The following is a 25,197-nucleotide window of genomic DNA, read 5'->3' as shown; positions in this document are numbered from 1 at the left end:
TATGGAACCTGTCTTTCGTTGAGTGGAATGTTTCATTATTAAGAGGCGCTCACCCTGTTGCTTAATTTGCTTGGATTTAAAAAAAATCTTATTCTTTTTTAACTTCTTTATTGTGTTTTTACCTCTAGTGTTCTCTTGCTTTAAAAAAAAAAAAATCTTGATGTGTATTGTACTTTTATGGTATTTTTTTACTTACGAAATAAAGTCAAATGAAAATGACTCCTTGGAGTATGCTAAGCTGCAGTATATGAGACCTATTCTGGTGTGTAGGTCAGGTGCCCCGAGTAGAAAGAATATTCCCTATTCTGCCATGCATCGTTGACCTGTGTGTTGTAGGGCCAACTTGTGAGGTGTTGGAGAACTCGATTGATTGTGCCCCGGTACCAGGGGACGGGAATGGTCCAATAGGAGATCTGGCACACAGTATAAATCCCTACCCCAGTAGGTAGGCATCATGACATTATGAAACTACACTGGCGTTAGGGGGGTGTAAGAAGTGTGCTTGGTTTGTGTTGGGGGAATTGAGAAAAATGTATATTATGGGGAGACCATCCAGCTTCCCTTCTAAAATTTCCCCTCTGGGTCCATTTTACCATGTAGGACTTCTAAGGGCACTACCCAAATAAGGGCCCCTCAAGCATACCGGTAATACGTGGTCCACATCAGGGTGCCATGCCAGTGCCTGTGCATGCCGTCCAGATCAGATGCCATTAAGTGTGTTTCTTGTAAAAGTGCAATGTTTACATGACAGCTGTGTAGGTACTGGTACACTCTATAATGTTTAACATAACTAGCTAGCCCACACATTCCAGGTCAGCAATAAATACTGTGTCCCTGAGCTTACCATTGTGGCAGCCATGTATTTAAGACATACAATTTTGCATCGCAGTACTAGCCCCTCCCTGTCACATCCCGCCCCAATGGATCCCACCAACGCCCACATCACATACTATGAAAAGCACAAAGAATAGTTGAACAAGCTTGATCAGGAAAAATGAATGAGCCATAAACAGATAACCTCCTGTCCTGTGCTGGCACACCCATGGGCGTCCGGCCAATTGCACTAAATTGCTGTATGGAAAAATAAAAATACAAACTGGTCAATTATGATGACTTCATCAATATAGGAGGTGGCGACAAAGCAATTTCAAAGAAAGCACATTAGGGTCACCCTGCCCCCAGCCCCATCCAACAGACTGAACTTTCCGTTCATGAGCGAACTTAAGATTTCCACAGGAGTGGGCCCTAAGATAAAAGTAACTAGCGGGTATTGTCCAGCCACATGTTTAAAGCACTTTTTCAGCTGTCTGTGCAGTAACCTCCTGCCCCACCAACCAGGAAGGCCTCCACCACTGTATGTGGGTCAGGAGTTACACGAGCATCAAGATCACTTGCCGCTGATCTGGAGGGAGGCGGAATTGATTCCCTTTGCTCCAGTCCCTCCACTGCTTGTGCTCATCCTTTAGCAGCATGTTCTCTGGTAGGGCTGAGTGGAGGGTGCGCACTGCGGGCCTATGACACCCCTGCTTGTTCAAACCCCAAAGGCATCTTATGCCTCCGGTTGCCCCAAGCTCATGCCCCTGCTCTCCAGCCATTCACAGGCGACGTTCTGTGTTGCACAGATTGTGGAGCTGTCACTGTGCATAATTCTGAGCGTGGCAGGGAACAGTAGTGCATATTTGATGTTATGTTCTCACAGGGAGGAAGACCTGCAGCGCTATACCTCCATGGTGTAATCTGGGAAAATATTTACTTGGGTGTTATCCACAGTCCACAGGCCTTTTGATTGGGTGACCTGTAGTATGTGGTCCCTGTTCCTGTAATTAAAGAGATGGGCAACCACCGGGCATGGTGGGGAACCAGCTGGAGGAGGTTGTCCCGGCACCCTGTGCGCCCTTTCCACAGAAAAGAAGGTTGAGTGTCTCCCCTGTAGGGTCGGCATCGAGAACCACTCTTCCAGGTATAATTCCATACTGGGGCCTTCTGGCTTTTCCGGTAAACCCACTATACGTACATTGTTGCGTCTGGATCTGCCATCTTGATCATCGGCTATCTTCCTGAGATAGGCTACGTCATTCTGGAGGGCTTGATTCTTGTTATGGTTTCAGCTCCCATCGGCTTAATGGATACCAGTGAATATTCCGCATTTGCAACCCTGTCTGTCAGCTTTTTGTGATTTCCAGTAAAAGGCCCATAATAGTACTCAGCACATGAATCTTCAGCTCTAGTGTGGACTTAACGTCTAATAAAGCTGACAGGATCTCATCGAATCGGCACGATTGAGCATCTAGGGTGGTCTCAATGGATCCTCCTGCTGAGGCCCGCATGGCTCCTGTCGACATCTCGTGTGATGTGCCTTGTGGCCACCCTTGGGCCTGATCCTGTTTTGTGCACACCATCCTGCTGCTATCCTTGTAGGTGTGATCCCTTTTTGTAGCCAGGAGAAATGAAGCTGTGGAGGGGTGCCGCACAGAAGGCTGCAGTGTTGTGGTGGTGGAAACGTGTAGCGGGCCCAGAGCCGAGAACAGGTTTGTTAGAACACACCGAGGCCCTGAAGGTGCAGCCCCGGAATGTGCCCCTGAGTCTGTGGTGACCCAGTAACAAAGGTCAAATGTATTGAGGGGGTAGTTTTGGGCAACAGCTGAACCACCTGCAGTCATGCTTTCCTCCTTTGGCCTACTCCCATGCAGGGCCTCCTGCCACAGTATCTGATGAGTTGCTCTGTTTTAAGGGCCAGAAGTCCAGGTTTCCCCAGTATACATCCCCAGGCTCCAACCCCGGGACCTCAGAGACAGGTGGGGAGAGTTTGGTAGGCAGCTGTGTGCAAGAACCTCAGTCATTCAGTTATGGGGGAGAGTTGCCTCAACTCGATCTCCCATACATTTGTGGCCCAGGTAGAGGCAGTGCTCGCCAGTCTGTGTTGGGATAGGGAGCTGGCAAGGCAGCCCCCCCCTTGTGGCCCAACCCAGTCGCTGATTAGTGATGATGGGCGGTGGGTGAGCAGATGCCTCATTGCTCACCTCTGGCTCGCTGGTATGAAAGCTGCACTAAGGCGCGTGTCGGTTGTCACACTCAGGCCCCGCCCTAGGCCTGAAGGTGCGGTCCTCAATAGCACTGGGCTGGCGAAGTCCTGTGTCCACTTGCACCCAATCCAACCGCTGATCATAGACCACAGGCAGTTGGTGAGCACAGACCCCACTGTTCTCCTAAAGCCTGCTATCAGGCACATGACCGCATCAACCAGGTCTGTGGCGAGCGAGCTGTTGGGCCTCTGCCATGTCCCACTGGCCACCACAAGACAGTTCTCATTCATGGCATCAGACCCTAGTGTTTAATAAGCCGTCAGGGGATGGGAGATGTAGGTAGCGGCTGCGGCCGCACTGAAGCTTGCACCGGTCACCGCACTCGGGCCCTGCCCTTGGCACGTAGCCACAGCCCACTGCAGAACTAGGCCAGCGAACCCCTGATTCACCCTGGTGACAACAGCATATGCCTCCAACTGGGCCCTGGATTAAGGAAACTATTGCTCTCACAGATAGGGAGCTGCATGTTTAGCAGCTCCCTGTCTGTGACAGCAGTGCCGGCTCCCATGGGAGCTGGGGAGCTGCTGGGACCACGGGGCCTTGAGGATTTCCCCGCTGTTCCATTGCACACTGGGTGTCCTAGAGGGCACTGAGGAGTCATGGCCGGGTCCTGAGGGATGGAGTTCCTGGGACCAAAATCAGCTGGGGGAGAGGGGCCATGTGGCTCCCTTCCCCAACAGTGGCCATTCACCCAACCAGGTAGAACTTACTAACTAACCAGTAGAAAGTGTTCCAGTTGGATAGACATTTTGTGCAAATCTACGGACTCTTGTTGGATAAATGAGCAGGTGAGCTTCTGTTCTGGCCATGATGCACATTTCACGAAATTAAACCTCAACAGAAAGCTTTTACAAATATAAACGTAGCATGTGCCCCAGTTGAAGCTCAACTTCTGGAATGGACAATTGATCCTAACTCCTAGGCTTGGCGAACGCCAAGCAAGTGGCTTTACTCCGCGATTCCTTATTGAAAGACGATCTGAGATCCTTGGTGGAGGTGAATGCATCTTTCATCTTTTGGAGCACAATCAGACACTCTCTCACCAACTTTCACACCTATAGACACCCTCTCACACCTATTCTTACACCCAGAAAGACCCTATGGCCAACTCCCGCTGAACTTGGCCAAAGACTATGCACAGCTTAGGATTGGGTGGTTAGGGGGTTGGCCGAAGGGCCTGGCCACAGTTTAGGTCCTGCGGCCAACCCCTTCGGCTGTGTGCACAGTGCGGTATTGGGTAGTTATAGAGGGTTGGCCACATGGCCTAGCTGCAGGCCAAGCCCTGTGCCAACCCCCGCCACACATGAGCGAAGGCCATGTGTGTGGTAGTTGGATTAACGTATAGTAATGAAAATTACTTTAAGTTAAAGAAAAAACATGGAAATTCACTGAAAAGAAAACAAAGGCTACAGGGACATTATAGTTAGGAAATGGAATTAAAAAAACTTTAGAAATTCACTTAAAAAAACAAAGGTTACAGAGACATTATAGTTCTGCTCACATTTTAAACATACAAAACCATAGAAATTCACCTGTTACAGTTAGAGTTATCTCAAGTAACTATAACTCGCACCCTAAGGTACGGTGGGGTTTGGATGCAAGGCCAGGCCTGTGGCCAGACCCTGTGGCCAACCCCATTAACCTCCCAACCTCATGCTGCGCATGGCCCTTTGACCATGCGCAGTGGGAGTTGACTGTGGCCTGCCACTCAGGGTGTGAAAATAGATGTGAGAGGGTGTATCTGGGGGTGAGAGTGGCTGTGAGAGTGCCTGTTTGAGTGTGAGTGGGTGCATCAGTGTTTTAGTAGGTGCATTAGTGTCTGTGTGGGTTTGTGAGTGGGTGCATGAGGATTTCAGTGGATCTGTGAGTGGGTGTATGAGAGTCTGAGTGGGTCTGTGAGTGGATGCAGAAGTGTCTGAGTGGGTTTGTGAGTGGGTGCACGAGGGTCTGAGTTGGTCTGTGAGTGGGTGCTTGAGTGTCTGAGTGGATCTGTGAGTGGGTGCATGAGGGTCTGAGTGGGTGTGAGAGTAGGAGAAAGAGATTAAAAAAGAGAAATTGAGAGGGAAAGTGAGTGAGACAGAGAGAGATTGAGAGATTTTTTAGGCTTCAGTGAATTATATACTCAGAATGGGATATTTCTGGACAAATTGGAAAGGAAACTGTATTTGCCAATTAAAAAGAGTGAGTTCACGTTTCAGTATGAACCTTAAACGTTTGAAGTTTAAAAGAAATTAAAGAAGGAAAATGACCACACATACTCCTCGAGTAGAACCCTTAACGTTCAATGCCTGGGTCTGTGACCTTAAGCTTTAGGTCATAGGTGACTCCTTGCTGTAATGCCCACTCTCTTTCTTCCATCCCATTATGGAAGAGAGAGAGTGATAGGACTGTGGGGGGAGCCTCAAGGCCCCGCAGTCCTTGCTGGCTCCCTGCATACTGCGGGAGCCGGCATTGCTCCCACAAGCAGGAAGCTGCTCTAAAAAGCAGCTCCCTGCTTGTGGGAGCAATGTTTTCATCTGTTTCCCATATTTGTGTGCAGGGAAACAGATGAAAACTTCGCTTTCTGCCAGCGGGAGCTGTTTGACAGCTCCTGCTGTCAGAAAGCAGACTTTGTTTGCTTTTGCTTGGTGGGAGCTGTCAATTCCCTCCAAGCAAAAGAAAACAGCTATGTCCCAGGGGTGGGCACCCTGGAACAAAGCAGGAGCCAGCCCTGGGGGGTGGCGGTCCCCAGGGCCATCATTGGCATCCTCGAGAGGAGTCACACAGCCCCCCCCTCCAATGTTCGATTTGCTCCAGGGAGGTGGTGGCCCCCAGGGCGAAGGGCCCAAAACAGATCCTCCTCATTGTTTAATTTTAGCCCCAGAGAGAAAATGGTGCCTGGAGATTTGGGGGGGCACTCAGCCCCCTCCCACATTATAGTATAACAATAACTTTGCCATGGGGAGGTGGTGGTCCCCGAGACAGGTGATCAGAAATGGACCACCCTGATTATTTCATTTCAGCTCTGGGAAGGTGGTAGGCCCCAGGACTGCTGGGGGTGCCGAGCGGCTCCCCGCACATAGTGTAACATTGCACCGGAGAGGTGGCAGTTCCCGGGGCTGAGTGGGGGGTGCCGAAACGAGCTCACCTGATTATTTAATTTTAGCCCCAGGGAGGTGGTGGTCCCCGGGATGCAGGGTCCGAAACGGACTCAGTTGATTATTTCATTTTAGCCCTGGGGAGGTGATGGTCCCTGGAGATGCAGGGGGCAAGCGGCCCACCCACATTACAGTATTAAATTGCACTCGGGAGGTGACATCCCTGGGGTGGGGGGTCCGAAACAGATCCTCCTGAATATTTCATTTTACTCCTTGTTAGGTGATGATCCCCTGGCCTGAAGGGGCACCGAGCGGCTCCCCACGCATAGTATAACATTGCCCTGGGGAGGTAGCAGTCCCCAGGGCTGCGGTGGGTCCATAAAAGACCAACCTGATTATTCCATTTTAGTCCCTGGGAGGTGGTGGTCCCTGGAGCTGCAGGAGGACCTCTCGCACCCCCCGGCATTACAGTATAACTTTGCCCCGGGAAGGTGGCGGTCTCTGGAACGGGGGTATGAAACAGACCACACTGAATATTTTATTTTAGCCCTGGGAAGGTTGTGGTCCCTGGGGCTGTGAGGGGGGGGGGAAGCAGCCCACAGGTATTACAGTATTACATTGCCCTAGGGAGGTGGTGGCCTCTGCAGTGGGAAGTCCAAAACTGGTCCTCCTGATTATTTCATTTTAGTCCTGGGGAGGTGGTGATCCCCAGGGCTGCAGGGAGCCCGAGTGGCCACCCATGCATGGTATAACATTGCCCAAGCGAGGGGCGGTCCCCTGGGTTATGGGGGGGACAGAAACAGACCCACCCTGTTCATTTCATTTTAGCCCTAAGGGGTTTGGTGGTCTCTGGGGCAGTGCGGTGGCTGATCACCCCACCACCCCACTGCATCTCGTTTGATTACAGCCCCATGAGGAGGTGGTTCCCGGGTCTGCTGCATAGAATATTAAATTAGCCCCGGGAAGGTGACAGTCCCCAGGGCTGTGGCAAGCCCGGGAGGGGGACCCATGCATCCTCCTTCCAACATTTTTCTCATACCCCCAGGTCCATGGGGGGGGTTCACAAAAAAGGCGGGAAAACAGATTTTTCTGTCATTTAAAAATGAAGTCCTTTTAAGCCCTGGCAGGGTGCCTATGGGACCCCGGCACCAGACCTAAGATGTCCCTAAGGGGACCATCGTCCAGATGTCGAAGGAGACTGCAAAAGACCTTGTGTGATGGCTGCTTAACTTCAGTTGGACCGACTGCAGACCCCTCTCCCTACTCTACACGAATAGACAGTGGTGACAGATGCATCACTACTAGGTTGGGGAGGTCATCTGGGAGAGGTGGAGAGGACTCTGATCTCCAGCAGAGACTCACTTCCACATCAACCTGCTGGAGTTGCGAGCAATTTGTTTTGTACTAAAGGCATTCCTCCCAGCAATCAAGGGGGATCGTGTGCAGGTACACATTGACAACACCACTACCATGGTGAATTTTAATAAACTGGTCAGAGAGGTGCTGTGGGTGCCTTGCCAGGAAGCTCTGCATCTCTGGAAGTGGCTGAACACTCACGGATTTCCCTGATTGCCCTGCATACGGCAGGATCTTTAAACACCAGGGCAGCCAAACTCAGGTGCTGTTGCCTAGCGAATCCAAACAGCAGTTACACTTGGAGCTGGCACAGGCCATCTTCCAGTGATGAGAGAACCCAGACTTGATCTGTTTGCCACCTAAGAGAACGTGAAGTGTTGAAGCTTTTGCTTGTTGGAGTTCCTACAACAGTTCTTCGTCAGAGATTCTTTCCTTTTCAACTGGGACTTGGGACTCCTGTGTGCCTCTCCCCCCCACCCCCTCTCCAGCCGAGAGTGTTGAAAAACACCAAGAAAGAATGGGCCCAAGTCATTCTAGTGGCTCCAAAATGGCAGTGGAGAGTGTGGTCCCAAGAATTACTGCCCATGAGCATTTTTCCTCTGATCAGACTGCCCTTTGGGAGGACCTCCTGTCATAGCAGCAAGGCAGGGTCCTGCATCTGAGCCTGCACAACTTGTAATCTCTATATGTGGGGACTGAGTGGTGACAGTTGATAGCTTTTGATCTCTATCCTGAGCTGGTTGGTGTCATCTTGGCAGCCAGGCATTTATCCATAAAAACAGAACAAGCAGGACCCCATGAGAAGTTTGTGTCCTGGTGTTCCATTGGTAATATCCAACCCTTGAATGAACAGTTGTCTGACATCTTGTTGTCTTGTCTGTCTTTAACCCTGCAAGACCTTGTTGTGATGAGTTGCTTGAAAGTACTGACCCACATACTTCCGACAACCCCTTTTGTGATGCCGCATTAGACCTTAAATTTGGTTCTCATTTACCTGATGTGCACTCCCTTTGAACCGATGCACAGCTGTAATCTGTGCCTGTTGGCAATCAGGACTATATTTCTCACCACCATTATATCTGCAAGGCAACTGAGTGAACATCAAACTCTGTTTGTCTGACAGCCATACACAGCTTTCATCCCAAGCAAATTGGTCCTATGTATGGAAGTGATTTTCCTGCTGCAAACAGTTTGCCCCTCCAGATTTTCAATCCATCACCTTGCGGGCCTTCTGACCCACATCTCAACCCTCTAAAGGGAAGTGCCTGCACTGTTTTGAACCTAAGAGGGCCCTCAATTTTTACATTGATCAGACCAGCGGCCATTGTTTTGACAATCAATTCTTTGTGGCTTCTCTGGTGCAAAATCTACCAGAGCGAAGCCTGCTATCACTGTGCTGGCACGCTGTGTGCCAATCTTGAACATCTGCCAGGCTCCTACGTGGGTGTTCCTCCACACGTTCACAAAACACTACTGCGTGTAGAGCCAGACCAAGCTGAATAGTCATTTCACCCGATCTGTCCTTTCAGAATTCCATGGTCTGCCACAAACCCATCATCAGGGTTGATACTGCTTTGGTATCTATTCACAAGATATGGAATCTGTGGTTAGAAGTCTCTAACATAAGAACAACGTAACTTACCTTCATTAACGTCTTTTCTGGTAGAGACTGTATCTAGCTGAAAATTCCTTACCCACCAACCCTCGTCCCATTCTGTGGAACAGACTTGAGCAGTCCATTAATAAAAACCCAATATTTAGATCTGCACACTGTCATATACTGATCTCTGTTGGCTCCTTTTCCATCAGTGCTGACAGAGATCAGAAAGAATCTGATGTCAGAGTGCGGAGGTGTCACAGATGTAGTGTCCCCGGCGCCACATCCAGGGCGGGATGGATCCGACACAGATCACACAACACCACATATGGATGCACTAGGAAATTGCTCTCAAAATTCTCCAGATTGAGTCTGGTCCCTGGGGGAATTTGCAAAGTGAGGAATCTGTAGTTAGATAGATTACCAGAAAAGGCATTATTGGAGGTAAGTACCTTGTTTGTTTAGCTTATAATGGGAAGAGCAGGAAGTCTATTTTGGCATTTGCATGAAGTCCTTCAGTTGATCAACAAAGAGACCCCCGAGGAAGTGGATAGGTGGAGGAGTGGTCTTAATTTCCGAGACAGGATTGTGAAGCAGGTAGATGCCACAGAGGTGATAATAGGAAAGAAGGGTACATACCAATGTGTTACTGAAGCACAAATCATACCTGCCACTTCCTACATGGTTAGTTACATGATACAACTGTGCAAGGTTGAGGTACAGAACTTTCAGTGTAACCACTCAACCTGAGCTGACGCTCCACATTCCTTCTATCTCTCTTGTTCAATTTTGCTTTGTCCAGTATTGTTTTGCGACTTTTGAAGCTTGCTCCTGTGACAAAGAAAGATCTTTCAAAGACGGAGGAGGAAACAATTAAACAAATCAGTCAATACAACATACATGGCAGCTTCTTCAAAGACACAGCAGTTTCCTTAGCAGCAGAATCAGCAAGGGCATTTTCATGAGAACCTTTTTGGCAGAGCTTCTGACAAACCTTTAACTTTTAAACAGCAGAAGCAAGGTGCTCAGCAGAGTCTTTACATCAGACTATTTTCGATTGGGATGTCAGCAGGATTTAGAAAAAAAACCTTCATCATAAAAGCCCAAAGCCATGATTTTCTACAAAAGCATACTGTTACAGTCTTTTTCTCAGCAAGGATACAAGCTCTGGTAAGGACAAGCTTAACAACCTGTGCATTCTCACACTGGGTGAACAGCAGCCCTTTGTAGCTTGATATACTGTACATACAGTGTATCCAGCAACAATATCATCTTTGCTATTTCAAAGACATGGGCCATTCACGAAGTAGAGTAATTCACAATTTCAAATAGTATCATTTGCAAGATCAATGCAGGGCTTTGTCACATGTCTAGATAGCACAAGATATTAATGCGGTCTAACTTCTTCTCCTTGCTGAAGAGCTTTACAGATGTGGGGCATTCAGTTGAGCAGCAAATCAAGGTAATATGGTCAGAAGAAAACAAGAGGATCTCGTACCGAGACAGTTTAACAGTGGACAAATGCTGATTCTTGGTAGTGAGGAGGAGTGCAACCACAGAATGAGGAGCAGCCACAATCAAGGTAGAACTCAATCCAATATTTTCAGAGGCTTGAACAAGATGGGCAGCAGTGGCTATACAGGCTAGGCAAAGAAGGAGCCCTGCATCTTCGGGGTCTAAATCAGAAGAATAAAATGCTGTGGGATTTTTTCTGATTCCCCTGATCCTGGACCAGTACTCCACGGGCAAATCCATTTCATTCATGAGATTATAGTGTAAACTGTTTTGTATAATGTGGAAGCCCCAAGGCAGGTGCCAAGACAATGGCTTGTTTTATTTGTAAAAACTAGTTTTCAGCTTCTTTATGCCATTGCAACGGTTCAAGGCTATCCTTTGTAGCATAATTCTGCAAAGATTTTACCTTAGTGAATTGCCCAGGGATCTACTGTCTACTAGACCTAGCCATACCAAAGAAGGTACATACCTGGGAGGCAGTTATAGCCTGCGGTAACTTATGGATGGCTTGAATCTGCCCTGTTGATAGATGGCGCTTTCCTACAGAGATATCATGACTTAGATATCGTACACAGGGAAGGCAACATTTCAGCATTTCCTTTGAAGCCTAATGCCATTTCTTAACCATCTAGGTGAGTAGAAAAGCTGATCAACTTTGGTGTTTTTCTAAAGTTCCAGAGGCAAAAAGATCACCAACATACTGAACCAAAGTGGCGTTTCCAAGGAATACCAAGTTGTATAATAATTTTTTTAAGTTTGTAGGAAGATTTAAGGGGATTCTTTAAAGTCTTGAGATAGGCCTCCTTCCCATTAGCTGAGATCTCCCAAACTGATAAGTGAGGAAGCTGGTTCTGTTCATGAATTAATATGGAAAACAAAGCAGAACGCAAATCCACCACTGTGAGCCACTGGGCATTAGAATGAATACAGTAAAGGAGGGCAGGAGGGTTGATGAACACAGGGAAGATAAGGTTAACCAGATTAGTGATAGCTTTCAAATGTTGAACAGATCTTTACATAGTGTCCTTGCCCCACCTTTTTCATGGAGAGAACAGTAGCATTACATATGCTAACGACTGGTACCAAAATACCTTACCTGCAGCATTTGATGTAACTGGACAAATTCCTAATTTAACTTCAGAATTTAGAATTTACTGTGATATATGAAGTAAGAATGGATCTTTATTTTTACAGGGTTGATAAAAGTAATACATCCCACATTATTAGTGCATGTGGACCACAAAGTGGAAGGCATATGCACAAGTAGTTCAGACAAATCCTCAGACATTCTAAAATTGTCAATTTAATTTGCATAGAATATCACAACTCAATAGATTTGAAGGAGAAGTAGTGCTTTAAAAATGCATTTTTGTCTGTGATTTGACTAAGAGTTATGGAAACAGGATGGGGAATGTGATGCAGGACTGGTTGATTTGAGATCTGATTTTGTTTATGGACAAGCCATAGAGAGGAAATGACAAAATACAGAGGTTTTTAAGACAGATCGCCCACACCACTGTCAAGGAGACAGATAGTGGGTTTTCCATTTATCGTACAATCAACCATAAAGACCTTTCTGATCTATGGGAATCAAAGTGTTCATCTATGGGAGTCAGCACCTCTTGGCCCATCCTAGTACGCAGGGAACGGATTTTGTGTGACATGGGAGAATTCATGTGGGTCGAATGAACGAGCCCATTTGAAACACTGTTAGGACAATCCCTTATTCAATTTCCTAGCTGCCCACAACTAAAACATTACCCTTCTGCTCCCAGAACTTCCCCTTTGCTTCACCCATGGCCCCTCCCACCTTGCCCTCCTACTTGTTCCCTCCTTGCACCCCTCATTGAGGAGCTCCTCAGGCCCTCCCATTCATATTTTGTTGCATGTTTCGTAATTTAAAACTTTTCCGCTTAGATTCTGCAGTCTTTCTTGCATTCCAGAAATGGGAAATTTTAAGTTTGCCATCCAGCACGGATATTCATCAAATGGTTTCGCCCATTTGGTGGCAATCCCTACACAAAAGCATCATCTACAGCTTCCTGGGCCATGTCTGCCAGACTGTCAATGCCAGAATACCTTTCAAACTCCTCCTTAGCCCTGTCTAAATAAATTGCCAGTGTCTCCCCTATGTTTGGTTTACAATTCGAGGTATTGGTCCAATCAATTTTCACTGGTCACACTTCCACAACCGCATTAAAAAACATCCTTTGCTGCACTCAGGGCTCCATTGTTCCTGGAGTCCTGTCTCTGCCACCCTCCTTTCTTAGCCAATCAGCCCCCTCCTTCACTTAGTACAACCAAACATAACAATTGATTCACATTAGCCCAATTAGCTTTGGACACTTCAAATGTATACTTTGCAATTCCTTATGGAATGGGTAGGGTTTTCTCAAATATTAAGGTATTGCTTCTTAATACTCATCAAATCAGACAAGGTCAAGTGAACCTGAATAATAACTCTATTCACTGAATCAGTAAATATTCTCAAGGGAAAGAGAGTGTTTAGTGCTGTAAAGAGGTATTTGTTTCACCTACATCACTAGAATAAGGGGAGACATATTCCCTCTTGTTTAAGATCGTACAACATCCAATCACTCAGTCTTTCGTGTTAAAGTTTCTTGGGCGATAGTAGGGCTGTGATCTTGGGGATCCCTATGCCCCACTGGGACTGAACAAAGTGTGGGTCTGGACAGGTCCATAGTGAAGTCTGCACTTCGCTTTGCTAATCGAAAGCCACTTTCTAGCACCCTGCTGTTGGCTGCTTACAATGCAACAATCACTTTCACATTACCACCTGCTGCTTCTTTTGCCAACTGCACCGCTGGCATTGCCGCATTTCAGGGTGCATCCACGGAGAAATCCTCTGCTTCATTGTCCAGCCTAGGGAAGTTTAAAACATCCTATCTGATAGAGACTTCTAGCTGCAGATTCCTTACCTTAGAATTCCCCGGCGTTAGATTGGAATTCGTAACGTTTGCTGAGAAATACCCCTGCACGTCTGTGTAGATGTCATCTAGGAAGACAGTGTTCAAGCCATGTGGTGCCTGCCATCGCGCCATGTCGGTGACGGACCCCCATAAGGTATGTCTGTGGTGTCTGGACCTAGACCCCGACTCAAAGTCGTGTTCCGACTGCCAGGTAATGGCTCCGAAAGCTTTGAGGGAGCAGTCCCGGAAGCTCATGGTGACCCGGCAGTCGACGTTGGTCGGCGAGACTCCTCAGAGGTCACGAGGGCGGCTTCAGCCCTGGCATCGGTGGGGTCTCTTGGATCTGATGTCGGATCTGGAGCAACGCCGAGACCACACATTTGGCCTCCAGGGTTGTTCCAGACATTGACACTCCTGGCGCCACGGGTGCCCACCAGTGGTGCAAGCCCCATCCTCATACCTGATGATCCAGAGCCGGAACGGAGTCCACTTCCCATGGTGCCTTCCCTTCAGCTCCCCCTGATACGGAATCCAAGAGGCTGGACCAACTTGGGAAGACAATGTTTTTTTTCTCCAGCCTGGCATTGAGGTCTGTAAACACTTTGTGCCTATTGGGCCATTTTTTTCCATACTTTATGGGATACAGTGGCGCAGGTCCCGGAGGGCGTACGGGACACTGTCTCACAAGCAGTAAAAGATGGAATATATGCAGGCAAGTTTACGATTAGGTGCGATTTGGACACGACCAACTTGTTTGGTAGAGCGATTTAATTGATGATGGCCCTTCTTTGCCATGCCTGGCTTTGTACATCTGGCTTTTTTGGGGAATGTCCAGTCAAACCTTATGGACATGCCCTTTGATGGGTCTCGTCTTTTTGGTGAGAAAGCAGACTCCACTCTGGAGTGTTTCAAGGATTCTTAGGCTACCGCCAGGTCTTTGGGCCTCTCAGCGACCCCTCACCAACAGTGTGCATTTTTCCCCTTTCGAGGTTTCGGAAGGGCCACGGTACCACACCAACCACAGACCAGCCACCGTCCACCGTCAGGTCACCATCCTGTGCAGGGACGAGGTCGTGGTACCTTCAAACCCAGAGAGTCTGGCCAGAGGTCATCCACCACCCAGCCCCCCTCCTCCACAGCGCCCAAGTCCTCCAAGTGTGATTCTACAAGACCACGGGTGTCCAGTTGGAGGGAGGATTCAATTTTATCTCCCTCACTGGCAGTCCATAACATCGGGCAAATGGGTCATGCAGATCATATCAGAAGGGCTACTCTCTTCCCTTTCAGTTTTTTCCTCCCTCTATGCCTCCATCGAAAGAACGAGTGATGGAGGATCATTTAGTCTTGCTCCGAGAGAAAGTTACTGCTTTCTTGGCCAGGGGAGCCATAGAAAGGGTCCCAATGTTAGAAGTATGCAATGTTTGTTATTCCTGCTACTTTCTGATTCTCAGAAAGAACAAGTGATTTCTCCCTATTCTAGATTTGTGGGATGTCAATCTCTTCGTCAAAAAGGAGAAATTCATGATGCTCACTCTGGCTCAGGTCTTGTCTGCTCTAGATCAAGGAGACTAGATGGTAGCACTGGACTCACAGGATGCATATTTTCACATCCCCATCCTGCCTGCCCGCCCACAGGCGCTACTTGCGGTTCAAGGTAGGCCTCGAGCATTTTCCGTTTATTGTGCTCCTTTTTGGCCTCACCTGTGCCACTCTGATGTTCACCAAAGTTATGGAGGCTGTAGCAGCTTATCTGTGCAGGTTAGGGGTGTCAGTCTTCCCCTACCTCGTCGACTGGCTGTTGAAGGCTCCTTCGCCCCGGGCTGTCATCACCCACCTTCAGACTAGGGCGAACCTCCAGCATTCGCTGGGGTTCACTATAAACATGCCGAAGTCACACCTGACTCCCTCTCAGAAGCTACCTTTCATCTGAGCTGGTCTGGACACAGTGCAGTTTCAGACTTATACTCACGAGCAGTGAGTCCAGGATATTTAGGTTATGATACTGATGTTTCGGCCTCTATTCTGGATTTCAGTGAGACAGACTTTGAGGCTGTTGGGCATCCTGTTCGTCAAATATGCCAGATGGCATATGAGGACTCTGTAGTGGGAACTAAAGTTCCAATGGGCACAGCATCAGGGGAATCTCACTTACACAGTTCAGATGTCAGAGGGGCCTGCAAAAGATCTGCAGTGGTGGTTAGTGAACTGTTATTGGGTCAGAGGCAGACCCTTCTACATTCCCCAACCAGATTTCACAGTAGTAACAGATGTGTCATTTCTGGGAGGGGGCAGCCATCTGGGAGAGGTGGAGATCAGAGGCCTCTGGTGGAATCTGGACTCCACGTCAACTTATTGGAGCTCCTGGTGATCCGACTGATATTAAAAGTATTTCTACCTGTTGTAAAAGGGAAGATGGTGCAGGCGTTCACGGACACCACCACCGCAATGTGGTACTGCAACAAGCAGGGCGGTGTGGTGTCCTGGACCCATTGTCAAGAAGCCCTACGTCTCTGGACATGGCTGGAACAAAAGAGCATAACTCTGGTGGTTCAAGGGGCGTGGCCAAGAACCCAAAGATGGCACATGCTTAATCCCCTCGCTCCGGAGGGGCCTGCAATTATCTGGGTAAAATGTGCCGTCCCCGGGACGATCAGTGTCGGGCTGAGGTGGTAGCCTGGGGGGGCGGTCTTGGGAGCTGCGGAGCCCCCATCCCGACCCTGAAACGTGGGTTCAAGCTGAGCCGGCAGAGAGAGGAGCCGGCGGCCCATCCCTCGGCCGGAGCCGGGGTCCTGGGTGAAGACGCGGGCCATTGCGGAACCCAAGCAGACGACTAGGTGAGCCGCGGGAGTGCCGGAACGGGTCTGGCCGCTGAAGCCACGACCCAAAAGTGAAAAGAGCCCCCGGAGAGGGTAGGAGTGGCGGTAGGCCCTGCTGACCTGGGGCCTCGGAAAAGCCCCAACGACCACTAGCGGCCGAGGAGCCCCGAGAGACTGGGCCTCATTGAGCTGTAGGAGGCCGGGGCAAGGAGGGCGGGCGCGGCCCTGAGCGGGACTGGGGCTGGCCCGCAGATACACCAGGCGGACGCCGAGGGCGGTGCTGGTCGTCTGGGAGAGGCGGCCCCAGCTGGGGATGCGGCCCCAGAAATGGAGTGAGGCTGGCTTTCCTACTAGCCCGAAATCGATGAGGGAGAACATCGACCTGTGGTGTGGAGACCAGAATCGCGGATTGGGCCCGGCCGACACCTAAGGCAATGGGTGAGGACCTGGGGCGGTGCTATCCGCAAAAGAAGTAAGATGCGTACCACCTAGTAAGGGGAGAGAGGTGAACGTCCCTGACATCCCAGAACAGAGGGGTGCACCGGCGGCCTCCGGGTGAGTGACATAACAGCTGGGATACCTGGAGAGGCTGGGTGCCCTGGTGGTGGTGGGCGCGCCCCGGTGGGCCCTGTGTGAGGAGACGCGGAGGTCGTCCTGGCCACTTCTGGAGGAGTAAAGATCCTGGGGTGCGTCCGGATGGGTCACCAACATTACAGAGACGCCGCCGAAGAGGCAATAGAGGCACAGAGAGGGGGTGCAGCGGGCGGTGGCCCGTGGCGCCCCACTGGGACTGAACGGACTCCCCCTAGGAACCTCTAAGTAAAGCCATCAAGGAGATGACCCGGGGACGCCCCGGTGAGACCCGGAGGGGTGCAGCCCCTGGCACACAATGCGTGGAGGAGTGGTTGGTCCGGCCAGGGCCTGAGAGCAGCGAACGCCCATGGGCCAGCAACGAGGAACCTCCAAATCCTGCAGAACACACTGAGGATCTACTGGAAGCTGGCGACTGCCAGTGTGGTGCCTCGGAGGTCTGCCGGGATTCTATCCGGGAACTACAGTGCGGCCTGAGGCGAACCGGCCGCGGAGGCCACAGACAGAGAAGAGTTTGCAATAACAGTCTAACCCCTGCCGTGATTCCGGGGATACGACCCCTCATTTACTCAATGTCCCCCAAGAACCGGCACAAGAGCAGAACCATGGACACCGCAATGCCTTCTGGGCACAAAGGAGTGGACCCGCAGGGCTCATCGCAAATTAAAGTACAGGACACCCTAGACAAAATACTAGGGGCAATCGAGGACACAAAGACAACACTACAGCACAACATCAATCAGGATGCAGTCGAAGTGGGTCTCTTGAGGGCAGATCACCATAAATTGGTGGACAGAGTTAAAGAAACGGAGTCCAAATTGGCGGAAATTGCACCAAAACAAAAAGTCCTAACAGCCGAGGTGACATCCCTCACAGACAGAGTGGAACGCCTAGAACAAAGGGCTGAGGACGCGGAGGGGAGAAACAGGAGGAACAACGTGCATGTGGTGGGCCTCCCGGAAGGGGCGGAAGGAGCGAATATGGTGGAATTTCTCGAGAAATGGTTAAACACGGTTGTAGCACCTGGTTGTTTGACTTCCTTCTACACACTGGAACGAGCGCACCGGGTGCCCTTAAGGCCCCTCGCCCCTGGTAGGCCCCCCTGTGTAGTGATTGCCAGATTACTGCACTTTAGAGACAGAGACATACTCCTACAGAGGGCCAGAGAGATGGGCCCGTTTAAAGTAGCGAATGGGGATGTGACGCTATTCCCGTATTTCACTCTGGATGTTCAGAACAAGTGAGCCTCATTCATGGCAGTTAAAAGGGCCCTAAGGGAAGAAGGGATCCAATACTCTCTGCTTTACCTAGCCAGGCTAAGAGTGATACTGGAGGGGAAGACCACATTCCTTCAATCCCCAGAGGGGGCGTGGGAGTGGCTTGAGGCCCATGGGACCCAGTCGGGGCGGCACGCGAGAGAGGGCCTGGCTGGGAGCGGGACTCGCTGGGCCCCGAGGGGGCGGCGGCCCGGGGATCGTCCCCGCCTGGCGCCAACTCAGACGCAGAAGGAAAAGGGCAGAAAGACAGCACTGGAGGCGGCAGCCCGCGTGAGCGGAGAAGCGTCCCCCCTGGAAGGCTCTGGGGGAGAATCGGATGACACTGTGATGTCCTCGGCTTGTTCGGTGCGTGCTCCGAGGGTGACCCCGCAGACAGAGGACGAGGTTGGATAACCCAGACTATAGGAGAGCCCAGGGACATGGTAAAACGGGTGAATATGAGGCCCCTCTGGACATGGCCACCCCCGACCGGAACCTCGCCTGTCCAGTAAGGCTGGCGAGAACTGCAGTTAAAAGTTTGAATAAGTTCCCTGTTGCACAGTTTTCTGGGCAACCTACTGTTTGAGAGGCGCACTGGGGAAGGGGAGTTGGGTTATACAATTACAAGTTAAAATGGCGCCGTGGGAGATGAGGATCGACTATATCAGGGGTCTGAGAATGTGAAGGGGTGAGTCGGACGCTAGGGCAGGACCGGGACGTTATCACCGGACTGAAATATTAATATGGCAGAATATAACTTTTTCACATGGAACGTCCGGGTGATAGGCACACCAGCTAAAAGGCATAGAATACTTTCTTACCTAAAGAGAAGGGGCGTACAAGTGACAATGCTACAAGAGACTCACTTAGCAACAGGGGAGGTGAAGAAATTGAGACGCAGGTGGAGGGGGCAGGTGTTTGCCACTGAATACTCGGCATACGCAAGGGGTGTAATAATATGGGTTCGAGCAGGGGTCCCCCTTGAGGTAGATTCATCCAACATAGATCGCGAGGGCAGATTTGTGATTCTGAAAGGGAAGCTACACGGCATCCCGATTGTCATGAGCTGTATATACGCTCCCAATCAAGACCAGGTCCCCTTTATGACAAGGTTATCGAGCCACCTTACCCGCCAGCGTACAGGAGAACTGCTAGTCGGGGGGATTTCAATAGTGTATTAGACATAAACATGGACAGGTCCACACCACCACTACAAAGGGCAGTGACAAGTAAAATAACCCAAAAATTGTGTGAATGGTTAGAAACCTGGGGGCTTGTAGATGTCTGGTGGGAGCAACACTTGAATGACAAAGATTACTCGTACTATTCGGGCCCCCACCGGGTCCACACCAGAATTGATAGAGTGGTATGTACAGCAACCCTTGCGCGTGGTATGACCCATTCTGAATACCTCGGCCGTACTCTATCAGATCATAATCCCTTATTACTGACATGGAGGGTGACGGAAGACAGGCCCCCCCATACCATCATGGAGACTGGCCCCTGCGGCACTTGAGGATCAGGCGTATAGAGGCGCCCTACGACGCCACCTGGCAGACCATATTGAGTCCAATAAAGGATCTACCCCTTCTAGAGCCACGGAATGGGAAACACTTAAAGTGGTGACAAGAGGTTATTGTCTGGGACAGTCGGTGGGGGTAAGACGTACACTTGAAAGGGAATTGACTACCCTAGAGAAGAAAATACATGAGGGGGAACTGAGACAGGGGTCTGACGTGCAGGAGAACGAGGAATATAACCATGCCCGGAGAGCCCACTCTCAGGTCGAAGAACAACTTAGATGCCACAATATGCAAAAATACCTCGCATCATTACAATCAGAAGAGGGTAGATCAGGGAAAATGCTTGCATGGTTGGTAACGCCAGGGGGAGACAGTGAGCCCATTACGAGTGTGCTGGATAAAGAGGGACTGCGCAGACTTAGACCGGGCCCTATAAATGATGCAATCAAGGAATATTATACTCACTAGTATGGGAGGCCTGGTGAACTGGGGACAGAGGCCTTTGATAGTTTTCTACAGCAAACTCCACTGACAACCCTGACAATAGAAGAGAGGGATAGCCTGGGAGGATTAGTGACGGTGGAGGAGATCGGTGAGGCCATATCGCAATTAGCCTCTGGGAAGCCTCCGGGAACGGACGGCCTCCCCATGGACTTTTACAAAAAATAGAAAACACTGCTGGCCCCCCAGCTAGTGGAAATGTACATGGAAGCATTATACCATGGGGAGCTGCCGGGTACCCTGCGGGAGGCCTTGGTGATCCCACTCCCCAAGACAAAATCCAAGGAAGCATTGATGACCGACTTCCGCCCCTTGTCGATGCTGAACAGCGATTTTAAAATCCTCAGACTCAATTAGGTGGGACTACTTAAGGGCCGGGATGCTTAGAATGGGACTGGGGCAAGGGTAAAGACGGGCAAGACTATATCTGAGACATAACCAATATACAGGGGAACCAGACAGGGATGCTTCCTGTCCCCACTGTTATTCGCCCTGGCCATCGAGCCCCTGGCGACCCGGCTGCGACGGGACGGGGCAGGTAAAGGAGTTAAATGGGGACAAACTGAGCATGTCATCTCATTATATGCCGACGATATACTTATTTACCTCACGGACGGGGTGAGTGGACTCCCGTGGGCCTTGAGGAACCTGGAAGATTTCGGGACACTGTCAGGGCTACACCTTAACTGAGGCAAAACATTTGTGTTCCCCATACTTCCAAGTTGCGAACGCCCTGTAACATGGCCCGGGGATGTGATCTGGGCCCCACAGACCTTCAAATATTTGGGCATACAAATATTCCATGATATGGGAGATCTCCGGGATGGTAACCTCGGTAGGGCACTCCGCTCCTTACGGGCTTCAGTCGGGTACTGGCGATCATTGAAGTTAACGATAATGGCCAGAGTAGCGTTATCTAAAATGATTATGCTCCCTCGTCTTCTCTACTACTTCGCTAATTTGCCATTATTGATCCCATCGGCATGGTTCCGCGAGTTGAACACCCTACTTAGGGAACTCATATGGGATGATGGTCGTAGAAGCACTGCGCTATCGACCCTTTGTAGGCCGACCCATATGGGAGGCCTGGGTGCCCCAGACTTCGAAGCTTACTACTTGGCGTCCCAATTACAATGGGCGGCCGGTTGGTTCGCGGGTAGGGGACAATTGGACATGTGTACCGCCCATGATGAGATTGACATAGACAGGATTATCGTATGCATGACAAATAGGAGGATTACCCCCCCAAAGGGACAGCCTGATGACTAGAGTGGCAATGACGTGTTGGAAGAGATGTGCGAGAAGGGTCGGAGTGGGCCCGCCTTATTACCCAGCGCTGCCGTTGTCGGTCCTTGTGCTGGATGCGAGAGGGAAGGGCCTGGGGGACACGGGACTGGGACCATGGAAGAGAGCTGGAGTGGAAGCAGTTGGTGAACTCTTCTGAGAAGAGGTGCTGAAAACCTTCACTGACCTAACAAGCGGAGGAGTTCCCCAGGGACAGTTCTTACTATTTCGGAAGCTAGTACATTCCCTGAAAGAGCACTGGGACACGATTAACGCGGAACCCACTACCCACAGGGTGTTACACCTCCTGTTGACATCGGGAGAGGAATCCCATTTGATCACTAAACTATACCGGGCCCAGATTGAGGTTGCACTGGACCCAATCCGTCTCCTGAGAGAGAGACGGGGAGAACGGTCGGTCGTGAATTGTCAGACGCGGAATGGAGTAGAGCGTTGGCTTGCCCCCGGACGGTCTCCCGTAACACACGATTACGATACATCCAATACAATTACCTCCATAGGACGTACCTCACCCCACATCGACTGTTCCTAATATATGGTGGAGCCCCCAAGACATGCCCCAGATGTGGGGACGGGGATGCTGACTTTGACCACATGGTATGGAGATGCCTAGAACTCCAGGTCGGTTGGAGGGCGGACCTGACAAGACTATTTGAGACGGAACTGTCGCCAGCCCCCGCTGTATGCTTGCTGGGCCTCAAGACTGGTACCCCACAGGGGAAAGTTAGGGGTTGCCTCCTGGACCTGGCTCTGGCCCTTCATAGGAGACTGATTACAAAGGGTTGGAAAGCTCCAAGCCATCCTTAGCTGACTGAATGGAGACATGACGTGACGAAATGGACTGGAGCCGAACTACAGGTCCTGAAAAGCGAAGAAGCAAGAGGCATCTGTCAAACCCCCATTGCCCCAGAATGGGAGGACTTAGTGACGAGTTGGGACGACTTGGTGAGGGGGCGGGTAACACCCACTGAGGAACCAGCAGAAGTAGGAGTCTAGGAGGACGTAAGGAAGGGAAGGACGATAATACACCCAATAGAATGAGGCCCAAGGTAGGGACCCCGAGACCAAATGTAAGGTGAGGGCGGAGGTACCAACAGAACAAACCGAGTGATTGGGGGCAGGGACAGGTTAGGCACGAACTACCACGTGCTTGCTAAGAAATGAGGAGAGTAAGTGACAAGCAACATCCCACACAACGGAGGGTCCTGGGAGAGACTTGCCCCAACAGTTGTAATTACCCACTCAACAAGGCGCCATCATATTTAAACAATGTTTAAATTTAAGTTAAGTCTGTTATGTAGCCATAAAAACAAAAGTGGTATTACAGAACCCACATATGAGGAAACCTCAACTGCAGAAGCATTAACGTACCAGGTTCTGAGACAGTTTAACTCTAAATAGCAGTCATAATGAATAATGAGATAAGAACCCCAGCATATGTAACACTTTGATATGATACTTATATTGTTAACGGTGAATATGATGGGAACAAGATAATGCCATAATCTGATTTGCATTTGTAAGTCAGCGATTTGTTAATAAAAATATATTTGAAAAAAAAAACTCTGGTGGTTCAACACCTGGAAGGTTCTCTAAACGCCAGGGCAGAAAAATTCAGCTGTTTATGCCTAGCGGATCATGAGTAATGTCTCCATCCAGAGGTGGCACAAGGACTCTTTTAGCAGTGGGGAGATCCTTGGTTATATTTGTGCGCCTCGCAGAGAACGTGCAATATCAGGAGTATTGCACATTGGAGTTTCTAAGACGGCTATCGCTCGGCAACGCTTTTCGTTGTGAGTGGAGTTCAGGCCTCCTGTACACCTTTCCGCCCACACCACTTCTGCCCAGAGTTCTCAAGAAGATCAAGAATGACCAGGTCCAAGTAATCCTGGTGGCTCAGGACTGGGTATGGAGAGTCTGGTATCCTGTGCTTCTGAAAATGAGCATCAGTCAACCAATCAAGTTGCCTATTCAGGAAGCTCTTCGGTCACAGCAGCAGGGGAAGGTTCTCCACTCAAGCCTGTCAACTCTGTGCCTTTATGCATGGAGATTGAGTGGTGACAATTGACAGCTTTCGACCTTCCTCCCGAAGTCTGTAAAGTTATTTTGGCAGCCAGACGTCCCTCCACTAAGACGGTATACGTCTGCCATTGGAAGTGCTTTGGATATTATTGTACAGAAAGATCTATTGATCCACTTTCTCCATCTCTTTCTGAGATCCTTTTCTTTATCTTATCACTTGCCCAACAGGGTTCTGCCTTGGGCACTCTCAAAGGCTATCTTTCAACCTTATTGGCATTCCTCCGGCTGCCTGATCAGCCTTCATTATTCAAATCTCCAATTGTAAATAGATTTCTTAAAGGGCTTGTACATATGTTTACCCCTACACACTTTGTAATGCTTAAGTGGGACTTGAATCTAGTCCTCACTTTTCTCATGTTTGCTCCCTTTGAGCCACTGCACAACTGTCCCCTCCGGCTGCTCACCACCAAAACAGCCTTTTTTGTGGCAATAACATCTGCCAGGAAGGTGATGCAGGCTCTTTCATTCGAGCCGCTGTATCTCACCTTGTTTCCAGACAAGGTAGTACTCATAACTTGTGCCTCTTTCCTCCCCAAGGTGGTGACCTCATTTCATCTGGTTCAGAACATCACCATGCCCACCTCCTTTGCTCCACTGCATCCCTCTAAAGAAGAAGAGCGACTCCACCGACTGGACCCAAAAGGAGCATTGTCGTTCTACCTGGACCGCACAAAAGAGTCCTGGGTTAATGACCAACTGTTCGTGGGGTGCTTTGGAGCAAAGGGTCCGGCAGTGCAGAAGCGAACCATTTCGTGCTGGGTTGTTCTCTGCATTATGATCTGCAATGTACTGGCCAAGACGCAGCCTCCTGAGGGCTTTTGGGCTCATTCCACCAGGGGCAAGGCTGCTACTACTGCGCTAGCATGAGGTGTTCAAGTCCTGGATATCTGTCAGGCAGCAACGTGGGCCTCATTGCACACAGTAGCAAGATATTACTGCCTGGACAATCAGTTCCGTAGAGATGGACGCTTTGTCCGTTCGGTCCTACAGGACTTTCTAGTGTAAAAAATATCTGTCCGCAGCCCACCACCAGGAGGTTATGGCTTGAGTATCTGTTCTAAGGTAAGGAATCTGCAGCTAGAACTCTCTATCAGATGAACAAATTACTTACCTTTGGTAACGCATTATCTGGTAGAGACTCTATCTAGCTGCAGATTCCTTACACCCACCCATGCTTTACCGCTCTGCGGACAAATCTAATCGGGTCAGGGATTGTCCCTTTCAGGGACCTAGTTTATGCACAGACAAATTGTTGGTTCTTTCTATGGCTCTGCGCTTCTGGCGTGGAAGTTCACGGAAAAGGAACTGATGTACGCGTGCCTCGTTCGTGTCTGTAGGAGGTTGGCCTGGTTTGTAGTGGGTACTTATGGTACTTGCATCTTATTCCAGGGCCAGTAATCCCTTATTAGTGAAATGTAGGCATTGTCTTTAAGCCAGGCTCTTTAGAGGTAGCTGTGGATGAGCAGCCAAGGCTTATCGAGGAGACACGCAAAGCTCATGCAATACCACTGTAGCCACACAGTACTCACACTCATGAAAGAAAATACTCAGTTTACAAAAATAAA

Source organism: Pleurodeles waltl, chromosome 6, assembly GCF_031143425.1.
Source record: "Pleurodeles waltl isolate 20211129_DDA chromosome 6, aPleWal1.hap1.20221129, whole genome shotgun sequence".
In the NCBI taxonomy this organism is placed as follows: Eukaryota; Metazoa; Chordata; class Amphibia; order Caudata; family Salamandridae; genus Pleurodeles; species Pleurodeles waltl.
The sequence above is the reverse complement of the archived record's forward strand: the minus strand, read 5'-3'. Positions refer to the sequence as shown.